General features: G+C 31.6%; 1 protein-coding gene across 3 annotated transcripts in view; it reads right to left on the bottom strand.

Moving 5' to 3' along the window:
- Positions 1-13829, bottom strand: part of LOC121129662 (uncharacterized) — a 61786-nt gene extending 47957 nt beyond the window's left edge. For 2 of the 3 annotated variants that reach the window (XM_071893416.1, XM_071893414.1), the window contains exon 1: positions 13695-13829. The gene's annotated coding sequence lies outside the window, so the exon portion shown is untranslated. Of the gene's footprint in view, positions 1-13678 lie in introns of all 3 variants that reach the window. The other variant, XM_071893415.1, reaches the window with a different exon arrangement.
- Positions 13830-14124: the final 295 nt, after the last annotated feature.

The following is a 14124-nucleotide window of genomic DNA, read 5'->3' on the forward strand; positions in this document are numbered from 1 at the left end:
GAAAGTTTTATCGAATCGAAATTGTAGAAAAATTCTCTGAAATTTTGATATTTTATATGATATGGATAAATGGATATTATAGCTAAAAAATTGACGTTTAATTTTTGTAAACAGGGAATACTTAAGAAGAATGCAATACAAATTTTCCCTCCAAAGAAGTAAAAAAATCACATCAATGCTTATCAAGTTTGCCTCACATAAAACTCGATTTCTCTTCTTTTTTCGGTCATCTTCCTAATATTATTAAAGGGGAATCAAATTGAGGAATCTGAACTTTATAACTTAAAAATATTTTTGAGTTAGCAAATTAGTGATGGGGAAAGAAAAAATAAGCATAAAAAATGGTGTCTGGTAGTTAATGACAGATCAATTAATTAATATACTACATATATCTTCTCAGTTCGAATTATAGCGTGTCACTCAAAAGCTACTAATAAATATTTGGTTTTGATTTCTTTTAAATATTGTATCGTTAGGATTTAAATCTGTTGATAAACGAAAACAACCAATTTTGATCAAACAAAACAAATGCTTTCAGGGATTTGGGTACATCAATTCCTTTCTAAAGTTTAGGATAGAAAAATATTTTGATATTAGCCCATGTCTAGTTCTGATGTGTATTTCTACGAACAATACAAGTTGGATCTATTTCTATAATTACCTTACAATCACAAAATTCATTGAAGTGTTGGAACAGTGAAGGAAAAAATACCTTTTCACGTTTTGTTTGAGCAAGCCATGAAATTTTATCTATTTTAGCAAAATCAGTGCCGAGTAGGAGGTTATTTTCTACTTCTAGATAAGTTATATCAATAAGAAGAAATATATTTGGAAGGGATCATGGGGCGGAGATGTTAATAACTATACACTACAGCTTAGGTAATTAATTTATTTTATGCTGTGTTGTGATTATATAGCTTATACAATGTTTGTTACTTTTGCAGATCGTTACTTAAATGGGAAACCTAACAATTGAAAGAATTTGGGAGAGAAGAGAGGCTTAGTTGTCATGGCGTGTCATTCAATTAGCTGCAAGCAGTTGTAAGATAATGTAAATAAACTCAAGTCCCACTCTGTATAATGTAAGAAGTCAAGCAGGCACTAACATTTATATCTACAGATGTATAAAATACGTCATGGAAAGCGGGAGTAACTGCAGCTAGTTGGCAATTTAAACAGGTTTTTTTTATTTTCCAAAGCTGTCATCCTTATTCTTTCATCCTTGAGAAACAAATATATGAGTATAAAGAAATATTTAGTGTGTGTGAACATGAAAGACTGACTCTAGTAAGGGTTTGCGTGAGAGTTAAATGTGTAAATCCTTATTGGACTCGCAAAAGAATTGAAGATCAATTTCAGAGTAATTATATACTAAATTCATTTGCTATTAACAGAGTGCAATTTGTGTGTATCACCTTTTACTTTCGGCTGTTTGCAGCTGATTTAATAAAACGTCATGACAGCTAAGCTGTTTTTTTCTCAAACACTTTTCAAATTATCAGTATGACCACGTTCATTTTCGGTTTCTTTTATTTTTACATGGCAACAGAGTATGTCTTATACATCAATGCTTATAACTCCCCAACTAATCATGATCCTTACTCTACGTCATTCATGAGCAGAGATACACACAATTTGTGATTACACTTTATATGTTATACCTTAGATGTTCTCTCCTCAAGACTGAAATAATCATCATAACAGCTTAAGAAATTAAAACTAACTTTTTAGTTACTGAACAATAAAGGAATTGCAACATAAAAAATGTTTAGGATTCACAACTCTAAGTATATGTATTGATATAGTGGACTGATAGGGGGAGGGGAGGGGCACAGAGTTAAAAAAAACTACATGTATACATTTATTATCCAGACTTGAGGCTGCCTTTTATATACTGATAGATTTTGGGTCATAACTTTTGATCCAGATAGTTTTCGTTTTTTTTTTTTTTAAACTATTCCCTTAATTTGCATCATCATTCTACTTTAAGCCTGTTTGATTTGAGTTCGGATCGACGTACGTCAAGTTGGTTTCTTTCTCAAGAATTTGATTCCGCCATGAGTTCGAAAGGAAAATGGTAAATTTTAAAAATTTATTTTAATTAAATATTATGCCAAAGTTGAAAATTCGTTGAAAGTGAATAACTCAACTAATGATGACGCTAGAGAGCTCAAATGGATGTCATCAGATCCAATATCATGCAAAAATTCTAAAACCCTGCAGTTTGTCCAAATTGGGTAATTGGAATCGAATTTAATCTGGGAAAACTAAAAAAATTAGGACCATTGGAGAATCGTCCATAACTAATCATTTAATTAACAAATTATCAACAATGATGGAGAATGATACGTTGTTAATTAAATATTGCACCTTTTTGTAGTCAAGAATTACCCTTCTTAAGCCTCACAATGAAAAGTTACTTAAAGAGAAACAAAACAAAAAAATACCAAGTTCCGTTTGTTGAACGTCACCTATCTAATATGATTTTCAAAACTCTGTAAAAAACAACTATAAAGATGTGCTAGCACTATGAAACAGAAATAAAATCTTATTTTCATTGCCTTTTGGAACAAGGAGGTTATGTTGCAACACACTGTATTTACTCTCTCTCCCCTAAAACTGACCCTGGTTGGGCAACATGTCCTTTTCTGCATAGTCAAAATATGGTAATTATAATTTCTCAAAAAGTGGGGTGGACATGCCCCTCCCTGTAGTTCATACCTTTGTCATTAGTTCATTTTGATTTAAGACTCATGCGGTTTAATATGTTTTCACACGGTACTTGCAGGAATATCTTCTCTCAGAAATGGTCGTTGATGACCTGAGTTCCAGCATGAACTCCACGGTATATATCAGGTATGGAATGTAAAATTTTAGTAGCATGAAGGAATAAGTACATTGTCCATTACGTCAGACTGTGAGAGCCCCACAATGTATACCTTGATATAGATACGCTACATGAGTGTACCCCAGAGCTTTAGAAATGACCCATAATATTGGTTTCATATGATTTATATCCACTTTATATTGACTATGAAATACTTATTTGTCTTGTTTTTGGTTGTGGTCACATAGATACATATTACAATTGTATTTGCTATGCCGTGAGTCTTTTAAACCAAGGTATACTTTAACGTCTTAAAACAATAGTTTTATAACATGTGATAGTTTTCTTATCAATGACCTTGTAACGACTGGCTATGACGTTTAAATGCAACAAACGTGTGTAAATAATATAATAACATACATTATTTACATTAAATAACAAGAATGCTTTCAAAATTTAAGAAAATCAACAGATGTTGGGATAGTAGTCTATTCTTTTTGGATCATGTTAGTACATAACCTATATTATTTACACCGGGTCGTGCAAAAGTTTTGACGCTAAAATGAATGAATGCAGTAAAATTTTGTACTTATACGTCTAATATCCAAAGAAGTTTTTTTTAAATATAATTTATAATAATTATATAAAGGATAATTAACCTTGAATGAGACCACTGTGGGCAGTAATAACCGCTTTCAGGTGGTGCTGAAATTTTCTACAAGTACTTTTGATTTATGCTCACTGCTAATTTACGGATTCCTTTAAGACCTTGAAATTTGAGTGACGGATTCTCCAAGCCTGGGGTTCTACTTTCTACCATAACTATAATCCAGTGGATTCAGATGTGGTTATTGGGGAGGCTACGAGTCATTATCCTAGAATTCACGATTGTATCCCAACAATTCCTAGCTAATCTTGGCCGTGTGGGAGGAGCTCCATACTGTTGAATGACAAATGCAGGCCACCTGGCAATCTACTTGGCCTAGAGGAAGACATTGTCCTGCAAAATCTCTATGTAGATCTCTGCACTGAGCTGGTACCCTGATCCAGAACCAGATAGGGGACATGCACTTTCAAATTATATTAAATGACAACTCCTGGGGGCTTCTCCAAGATCATCGCCCTTATTTAGGCGCTTCTGGATACGGTACAGTTGCCTTTAAGTTATATTTGGGACCAATAAGAACTTTTGGGGGTATTCTGATGGCAATCAAGGTTGGAATATTTCACTTTTGTTGCACTTGTAGCATGATAATAAGCTTTATTGTTTTGAATTTAATTTTAACGAAAAAAAGAAAACACCGGGCTCTCTGTACCGGGTAATCCATTGAAATCTGAACACTTACTAATTCAATAATTAATAACGTTTAAGTAATTGAAATTAATTTATATTTCGATATATTAAAGCATTAACAATTAGTTATAAAAAAATCGAACTTGAGCTCTCTAGCTTACGTACAAGTCGAGAAAAGGACAGTTGAACATGATAGACGAATTTCCATTCACGCACTCCAAGTAGTTAAGCGTCTCTAAGACCACCGTCTATGCCATCAGCAAGTCCTAAATGTTGGAGAAGTAGAAGAGATATATCAATAACGCCAAACTGAACCCGGAGGAGTTAAAGAAAACAGTCCATTCTAATCTACTCAAGTACATACGGGTCTATGCAAGAGATCTTGGGTTTCACACCAGACTGTTCAGAGAGCTATAAAAAAGAAGGTGATAAGAGCCTTGTGAGGATGGAGAGGCCATTTTTAAAACCGCCAATGAAAGAAAAACCTCCCCTGCGTTACAAGCCTCTATTCAAGGAGTGTCTTGACTTTTTTGAACTCTTTTGACACTTTTGACTTATGTACAACCCCCTCAACTTCACCTTATGGGTGCATTCGAGGTTAGGCCTCTAGTGTCCGTCACCCAAACACCTAGGCCCTCAAATCCATTTTCAGCACAACCGGGACGGCGTGATAGAGTAGTACATCGGCACCGAGTGTTATGCCTTCCGTCGCCACCTGGAAGCCATCATTGTCGTTAAGGACGGTTACATTAATGATTAAGAGAGCTCAGACGCACAACTTTTTATAGTTACTAATTTTGTTGAAATTCTATTCTTAATTAATAAATTATATTTTGTTGATCTTTAAAGTTCAAAGTGTTCAGATTTTATGGAACACTGGGAATACTTATGCCATTAATGAGTACAGAAATATTTACTCTCAATTAGGAAGAAGAGAAAAATAATCAAATTTTTGTAGTATGTACTGAGTTATTCATTTTTCAAATATCTCTCAACATTTTTGTACGACTCGGCTATATATTGTACACATAAAACAATTTTTTACACATTGTACAGTCCCTCTATGTAAAACACCAGTATATAATTCTCTGGGACCGTGTACGTAAGATTAAAAATTTTCCCAACGATCGTAAAGTGGTAACGATCATTTTTACAAAATAAATTCAAACATTGACATGTAAGAACTAAATAGGATAAAATGTCGAAAACTCCAACGGTTTCGAATACAGTTTTATTTTTTTTATGAAGAGTATATTCCTTGAAAATGGGAAATGCAGAGAAAAATGGAAAACTAGTCCAGAGAATGCATATCTGTTTTGATTCAAAACTGTGTATATTCAAAAGATCTACTAATGCTGACAACATAACTTGACTGTAAAATCAATATTACCAACTCCGGACCGTTAATGCGAGATGAATATTTTTCTCTTTGAAATAAAATAAGATAATTGAGGCAGTGATTTAGGGCAATGAAGGTCATATTGGAAATTAATATGCTACTAAATAAAACCAAAAAATAGACAAAATATATTTGTACATTGTATATTAATGTATGTATGATCTTCTATATGGCCTCTTAGCCTGTATCAATCTCATATGTATTTTTTCATATTATTATTTACGGTATGGAGCCGAGTACCCATAAGTATTTTCAAGCCATTGCTTAGCTTGAACTGTATTTCATCCCATCAAGAAATTTTGACAGCTGTCCCTTGAAGGTTGGTGCTAACTGAAAACGAAGTACATGTCAAAAAAAAAAAAGTGGAATCTATGTGTTAAGTCCGAGACTTTTCAGTCCATGCGTTTGACTCTTTGAATGATAAAAAAACACCCTGTGCCAACAAGGAGGAGATCAGAAATGATTGGGTGGAGGGAAATGATGCTTCAGTCTCTTTGTCTATGATTTAAAAGCATCAAATGTTTACCTTTCATTTTACTTAAATAAATGTGTCACTCTGTAGTAGGTATAATAAAGTCGATGGACAAAGGAAAGTGGGATGATTTTAATTGAAAAAATGGATATTCATAATATGAAGCTATAAAAATTATTCCTATCAACTGTAAACAGACATTCATCTAGGGTTTTTTTTTTTTTTTTTTTTTTTTTTTATAGACAAACTTATTTAAATCAATAAGTCTTTATTAATCAATGTAAATACTATTTCAGGATTTATCAGGGTTTATTTAACTATATAACATTTAATTGTTTCAATCTCATAGTGTATATATTTACTTATTGTATGCATATAAAACGTTATAAAATAATCATAGGCGTTTTATAATAAACTTCATGATAATAATATCTATGTTTGCATAATCTCTCTTTCATTTTTGGATTCAAATGTGCTACATTCATTTAAATACAAGTATCATTGCAAAAAGGGGCTCTTGAAGAATAGACATCCAAACCTAAAAAATATATAATTTATTTTGAGTGTTACAAGAAAAGTATATAATGCAGTAGGTACTATGGTTTCTCTCTTGGGATCCTATTTTCTCTGGATTTACTGGGTTTTCCGACCTATGGAGAAATTCCTGGGGAATCCCACATTTGATTATGATAACCCACCAAAAAAATTAGCTTTTTATCACTTACTAATTAATGATGTTTTGTTGTGGGTTGGATCAGCTTACATAATTTAAAAAAGCGATACCCGCGAGTTCTAAAAAGCATACCTTCCACCCTTAGTGATAATTCTCTATAAAAATCGGTTGCATTTTGCCCATCTTAAAACAAAAAGATACCGAAAATTAACATGGTAACCCTGACAATTTGAGGAATGTTTTGAATGAGGTCAGTTTAGCTGTCATGGTTTTGCATTCGATCAGCTACAAGCAGGGGATGAAGGAAATAAACAAGAACAAAGGAAAGAATTACTCTGATCTCAATTCCAGGGGCGTCTGTAGAATTTTATATTGGAGTGAGCTTAATTTGCTTTTGAATAGACCAAATACTTTTTATAAAATTCTAAGGAAATGTTACTCCTCATGAATTAAATGATATTTTTTGCAGCTAAGAAAAAAAAAAGTTGCCACTCCCAAAAAACAAGTGAGCTGCTAAAAAATGCAACCAATTAGTATCCCTAGGGATAATAAAAAAATGAAGAACATGGGAATGGAGAATACATTAAGGGTCTAGAGGTGGATCAGGCTCAGAAAGATCAGGCTACAATGTGTCGGGTTTCAAGCCATTCTGCAGGCTTTCGAGCAAAAATATGAGAATCTATACCATAAAAATCATTCAATATATACATTCGTGAGAACTAAATATATATAAACCATCAACATGCAATAGTTAATTCATTGAGTCAAATACCACACAATCAAATTTCATAAAGACATTAATCTTTACATATTAATCAACATATTTATTTGTGTTTATAACTTTTCCATCTTACAATTACGCCTACTTTTTCAATTTCTAATATTGGAGGTTGGTTGATTTGTCGTTTTAGTCTTTTTAACGTACGTTAGTAAGAATTTAATCAGAAAAAGAATATATTGCAAATAAGGCATACTTTAATTTAATGTCACCGATGATATTTTAATTAATTAATCGAGTGTGTAATAAAGCAAAAATTTGAATACACTATTAATCCCTTTAAATATTTTCATTTCTTTTTTTTAGAATACATATATATGTATTGACATATGGAACGGAACAACTATGCATGACGTAATTGATTAGTTGTAAAGGAATGATTTTACATAAGAAACAAATGTGGGGCTACAACGTTTGGGCCACGTGCATTTCGGGCTTATCAAAATGAAGTTTGAACGGCAGGCTTTCGGGTTCGAGCCTAGACAGAATTCACCTCTTTAGGGTAGGACAAGCTTCAAATTTATCTTTTCTCATTGAAATATACAAAAGTAAATACTTCGACTTCATAGTATTTATTATTTACTAACAGGATTTCGATATTTGCGGGGAAATGAGAACCCCTAATATGTAGTAGGGTAGGGTGTAGTCTAATAGGTGTATTTTTTACATTTTGAAGCTCGCCCCAAAAAATTGGGCGAACTTTTCAAATGTTTTATCTAAATCCATGTTAGAATGGCTTAGTTTTTTTTTTTTTAACTAGACAACATTTAAATGTTATTAAAAAATCATCTAGAAAATTGCAATTAAAAAAAAAAGAAAGTCAGATACACTTTTTGAACTCACGGATGTATTCAACTTTTTCCTGCAAAACTCAAAAACTCACACCTTTTGAATTTTTTCATATATTTTCATCTAAAGTCTTTTAACTGTAATTTGATGCTAAAGTTAATTCTGTTTAAGCTCCCCATTTGTATAGAAGTTCAATTTTTTTTTAAATGTTAATTTCCCATGTTTTATTTTATATCGAGGGAAAAGTAAAATCAGAGTTGGAAGAAACAAGTCAATCAAGAATGTGTATATAGAATGGAGAGAAAGGAGATTGGAAACAATTTTTGAGACACCCTAAACATAAAGGTGACATTTACTTACATTATCCCTCTTTGAAAAAGTACTTTTTTTTTGGTAGCCAAATTTAGATAGGGAAATATTATAAAAACTCCGGATATTTTATGAATGAAAGTATTGAATTAGTTTATAAAAAAAAGTTTTATATTAATATAACTTTGGGAATTTGGAATTTATAATGTGCACAGAACACTTTGTATTAATTTGTAATTTGTATTAAAATAGTCAAAATATCAATTATTCACTGAATATTCAATTATTAAATTATCCCGATCCCATGTACTGTAAATTCTTCATCTCATTTTTAGTTTACAACTTGTACAGTTTACTTATAAGAGTTACAACATGTACACTACAAATATACGAGTATATACCGGTAGTTGCATAAATACGGAGACTAATTTTTAAACGCTTATATCTCAAGGTTCTGTGACCTGAAATAAAAAATTATAGTACAAGTAACTCGGTAAATCTTTTGGCTTTGTTTTTGTTTTTCTTACTCACATCAAACAAAGTCGTTTACGATGAATGACGAGCCCAAACGTGATATGGTTGCCACTCTCCTCCGCGCCGATAGGTATATTAAGGAGATAATCAAGGACACTTGACTATCCAGGACTACTTTGTTTAAGGTCCAGAAACTTGTCAAGGAGGGAAATGATCCGAAGGAGGGTGTTCGGACCGTCAGACCACGGAAAATCAATATGGATGAGGTGATGGAGGACTTCACAAAAACATTTGGCCACCTCAATCACCTGATTTGAATCCCCTTGACTACAATGTGTGGTGGCAAATTGAGAAGAAGGCCTGTGCTACACGCCACCCGAATTTGGACTCATTGAAGGCCAGCGTCAATGAGCAATGGGCAGCCATGGAAGACCATTACATCATCAATATATGCAAGGCCTTCTGCGGGAGGGTGTCATAGCAGCTGATGGCAGTTATATTCAGTAATTCTATCAAATTTAATACCAGAATAAATTCTCTATTATATAATTCTCAAAAAATACGTCATACGAATTTTATTACATATTTAATTATTTGCCACAAATAGTCCGCGTATTTATGCAAATACCGGTAATCAAAATTAATTTGATGTGAGTAAATACAATTTTTACTAAAAATATGTATACATCTTTCTCTAACTACGAGGTTGCGAGCCATTAAGTTTCCATGTCGCAAGGATTGTTGTCATTTTCATTTTTTTATTTATCAGTCGAAAGTTTTTCCCTTTTTAATTGTGATTTCTGTTTAGAACAAATTAACAGACTAATGAGTGAAAATTATGGCTCCAGGACTATTGGCCCCAAGCCTTTTTGCCAATGGTAAATTTTCCGAATGTACATTTCGCCGAAGGCCATATGATACAGTTGGCTGAACAAGTATATTAAATTGAATTAAAATATGCGGTTGCATATTTTAATTCAATTTAACTACATATTTTATATAGGTAGATGAATTAGTGTTATTTTGCAGGGAAAATATGGTTTAATATTAAACAAACAAGACAGCAATTTGAGTTGAAGAAGTATGAATCACTTACCCACTATCAATTAATAATCATTCGATATGACGGATTAGTTATTCGTATTAAAAAATATTCAAGGAATGACGAACAAACATTAAAAAGGCAAATGTAGTATTTACAGTTCTTGATGCTCCAGGATATGTCAGAAGAAGAAGGGATTGGCACGGGAAATTAAATGAGGGTGGAATCATATTTTTTTATAAATTACACAAATTATTTTATTGGAAATTATCATTCTAGACATTTCAATCAAAATTTTTATTATATTTATAAACATCTTACTATTATGGATTTTCATTTAAAATAAATCATTTTATAAACAAGAATTATGTATATTATTTACATATAAAAACGGTAATTTTTGTATGCTGGCGTTAGCATTTTAGGGCTTTTCTCGCGGTGTTTGATATGGAAGGAATTTAGGAATAGGGGGATTCCTTATCTAATTTTTTTAATAATTTCATAGAATGTAAAATTTCAAAAAAAAAATATTATTCAGAAAAACTTTGGTGCTACGGCCTGCCTACACCGCACGGTCTCAAAGTTCCTACATTCAAAATAAGAATAAATGATTAAGATAGTGAATACAGGTCTGCAAATATTTTCATTATGAAACCGGCCGTAGCACAAAAAAAGGTTATAAAGTATTAAGATGGCAGAGGTGGGACATAGTCAATATTTACAAGATTAAAGTCTTTGATCCCAAGTTAAGTCTCAAAATATTTGAAGCTCAAGTAAACATAGTAGATATGCAAAATTCGGATCATCTGCAAGGGGAAGGATGAGATTGTACTTTTTTTTTTTTTTTCTTTTAAAAGGGCATATACAATGCATATATACAGAGCTGTTGCCGTTGAAAGATGGGGGGAGGGAGGTAACACCTCCGTGGATATTTCAGCCGGAAAAATTGGATGTCAGTAGAAAAAATGGGTGTATTTAAATTGTAAGTCAAATAAATTTGCAATAATTTATTGAAAAGACAACGGATGTCTAATCCCCCCCTCACTTTTTATAGGTTTCATAATTTGTTCCGTCCTTTTAGCCGTAGACCCCCAGAGAAAGCCCTTTCTCCTATGCATAACAAAGTTAGATCGCTATGACCATACGCTCGCCCCTTATATTCCTTGTTACAGTAAAAAATCGTTTGGGTACTTATTAATAGCTAAACTCAGTAATGTGTCACTAATAGGCCAAGTTTCAAATATCAATATGATATAAACAAACTAGCAATAGTTCTCAGGATTGCCCTGAGTTATCAGGCGTTGTGAAACAGAGCCACTTCCCTTTAAAAAATATGGAAGATAACTCCCCTAAAATCCTCAGTATTAATCACCATTATATATGAGCACCCTCATACGTAGTTACTCAATGCATAGATGTTCTCTCCTCAAGAATGAAAGAAAAATATTAAAAGTTTGACTGAAAAGGGGGGCCTAGAACTATAACTAAATTTAAAAAATTAAAGATATGACGGTAAATTGAGTGACTCCTTCTGAAGAAATGAGTAAAAGTACTGTCAAAAAAAGTAAATTTTTATCATAATAAAATAACATATATATTTAAACAACTAAATATAAGTTTCATCAGCTGTCCATTTATCTCTTATAACACCCATTCTTCGAAAATAACTTAATTTTTCTTCGTAATGTGTTTAAGAATGCATGAAAAATTGAACTAAATTTATTTGTAAATATACTCTTATTTTGTGCTCCATTCTTTAAAATTAAAGTATTTTTGATAAATATGCATATAGGGATGATTTATAAAATTCCCCATATTTTAAAGACATGTATTGCATAAAATAACTGTCTACGAGGTTTTGTTTGTATGATTGTATTTTTCAAAAATACGTGTAAATAAAACATTCAATTTTCATAATTGCCTTGGAACATATAATTTTTCCAAAAAATGGAAAAACCCCAAAGAAAACATTATAACTATTTTAAAAGCTGGACATACTTCCAAATCAATCCAGAAGATTTCCACCGTCAATAGGAAAAAAATTATACGGGTGCAAAAAGCGATTGGAGGATTGAATTGAGTCTAATAGGAGGTCAGGGAGTGGAACAACCAAAACTGTGAGAACGCCAAGGTTGGTCAAGGCTGTCCATGAAAAAATTTGGCAAAATACACGAAGATTCATACAAAAACTGGGCCAGGGTCACAATGTAAGCAGAACCACTATGACCAAGATAGTTAAAGATGACATTGGCGTCAAGCCTTAGTATCGTTTGTCAAAGGTGTCATTACAAAGAGAAAAGATACAAGCAAAACTCAATTGGCATGTAGTACATAAACTTGTCATAATGATTTATTTGACAGAAATTTATTTACTTTAATCCTTTTGGTAATTCTATAAACAAAACGACAGAGTCTTCTTGGCAAATGATAAAGGACAGCCTTTTTACATCAAAAATTTGCTTACAAAGGCAAAACCAGATTCAATCTTTTTAGGCGCTGTGGATAAATTAATCTAAAATTACCTATATTCTGGACAGTTCTGATGGGTTAAAAATTAAAAAAAGTTTATTTCGACTTATAGAAGATAAATGTTTTGAAACTTTTTCCATCTCAAGGTGTGCTTCAGTAAGAAAGGCTAATTATGCCACTTCAGCTCAAAATGAGATAAAATGTAGCATTTTTAACGTTAATTGATCGCATCGCATTCATCTGATTTAAATTTTGGACTTTTCTTTGGGATATAGCGATTTGAAGATCAGGACCGATTGCAATACTGTGATCAGCGATATAATATCGCCATATCGCAATTGATTGCCTATCAGAAAAATTGACAATTGTAACGTAGTTTGAAAGATTGGTTGCTATAAAAATGGCTAAAATTGTATAAATTAATTTTTAATACAAGAAAATGTTTCAAAAGATTTTTATAAAAAATGGACCTTAGTCTATCTATTCTAATAGTTAATTTTTATTTACAATATGGAAATATGATTGTATAACGATATAATAACATATTTTTAATTCATTTGAGGTTTGGTTATATAATAAAACTAAAGGTGGCGAATAAATTAATATTTTAAATATTTGCATATTATTTTAAAGATTTTGATAGACCGTAAAGTTTATGTACTTTTATTTCTTGGTCCACTTTTGACATCCAATAACTCACTATTTTCCTTTAATACTAATGAACAAAGTGTTTTCATTGTTATAAAACTTGGTTGTTTACATAGATCCCCAAAATGGCCGACGTCAACAATGCTGACGTTCGTTAAAACGCTATATACATCATTTTATGTAACGCTGAAATTAATGTTTAGTTAGTCAATCATATCTAACTACCTTAGTCTTCTGACCACTGCGTTCATGTTATTTCATAAGACATAAGAAGACGCATAACTAATTTGTACTAACACATTAAAAGTAACTGCCCATATTATTCAAATTTGCGGTTATAATTCATCAAATATTTATGATAACTAAACTACAATGATATCATAGCAAGGAAAAATAAGATTAAAGGGATTACTAACTATTTGCTATTACTATTTAATGATAACTTCAGTTTTATGATCGTTTTAAGAATTAGATGATTAATAGGATTCAAGCATATATACATACATTTATAAAAACTTACGTATTTTTGAGGCACTCTGTTTGTAACATCCTTCACTAATTTCATGCACAAATAACTATTTGCTACTATAAATAACGATTAACTACCATTTTTTGGAAATTCCAAAATGGAGGTTTTTAATTATATAAAAATAAATTAATATTATTTTACGAAAAATAATTATAATTTAATATTTTTTGATGAAATGAGCCCCTTAAAATGATGGAAGAATTTATAAAAAATAAATCACGCAACCCTTGAAACCCCGTTTTCTTATGAAAGGTTCAATGATTATTAGACTTAATAAGTTCCGTAAACATATTTTGTTTTGAGGACAAATAGAACATATTCTGATAGTTTGAAAATTATTTGTTTAATTATTGTATTAAACGTTATTTCATGATGATGATATAATCCAAGCAGGGTTTTTTTTAATATAAGGATTATTCTA

This window comes from Lepeophtheirus salmonis, chromosome 14, assembly GCF_016086655.4.
Source record: "Lepeophtheirus salmonis chromosome 14, UVic_Lsal_1.4, whole genome shotgun sequence".
Taxonomy (NCBI): Eukaryota; Metazoa; Arthropoda; class Copepoda; order Siphonostomatoida; family Caligidae; genus Lepeophtheirus; species Lepeophtheirus salmonis.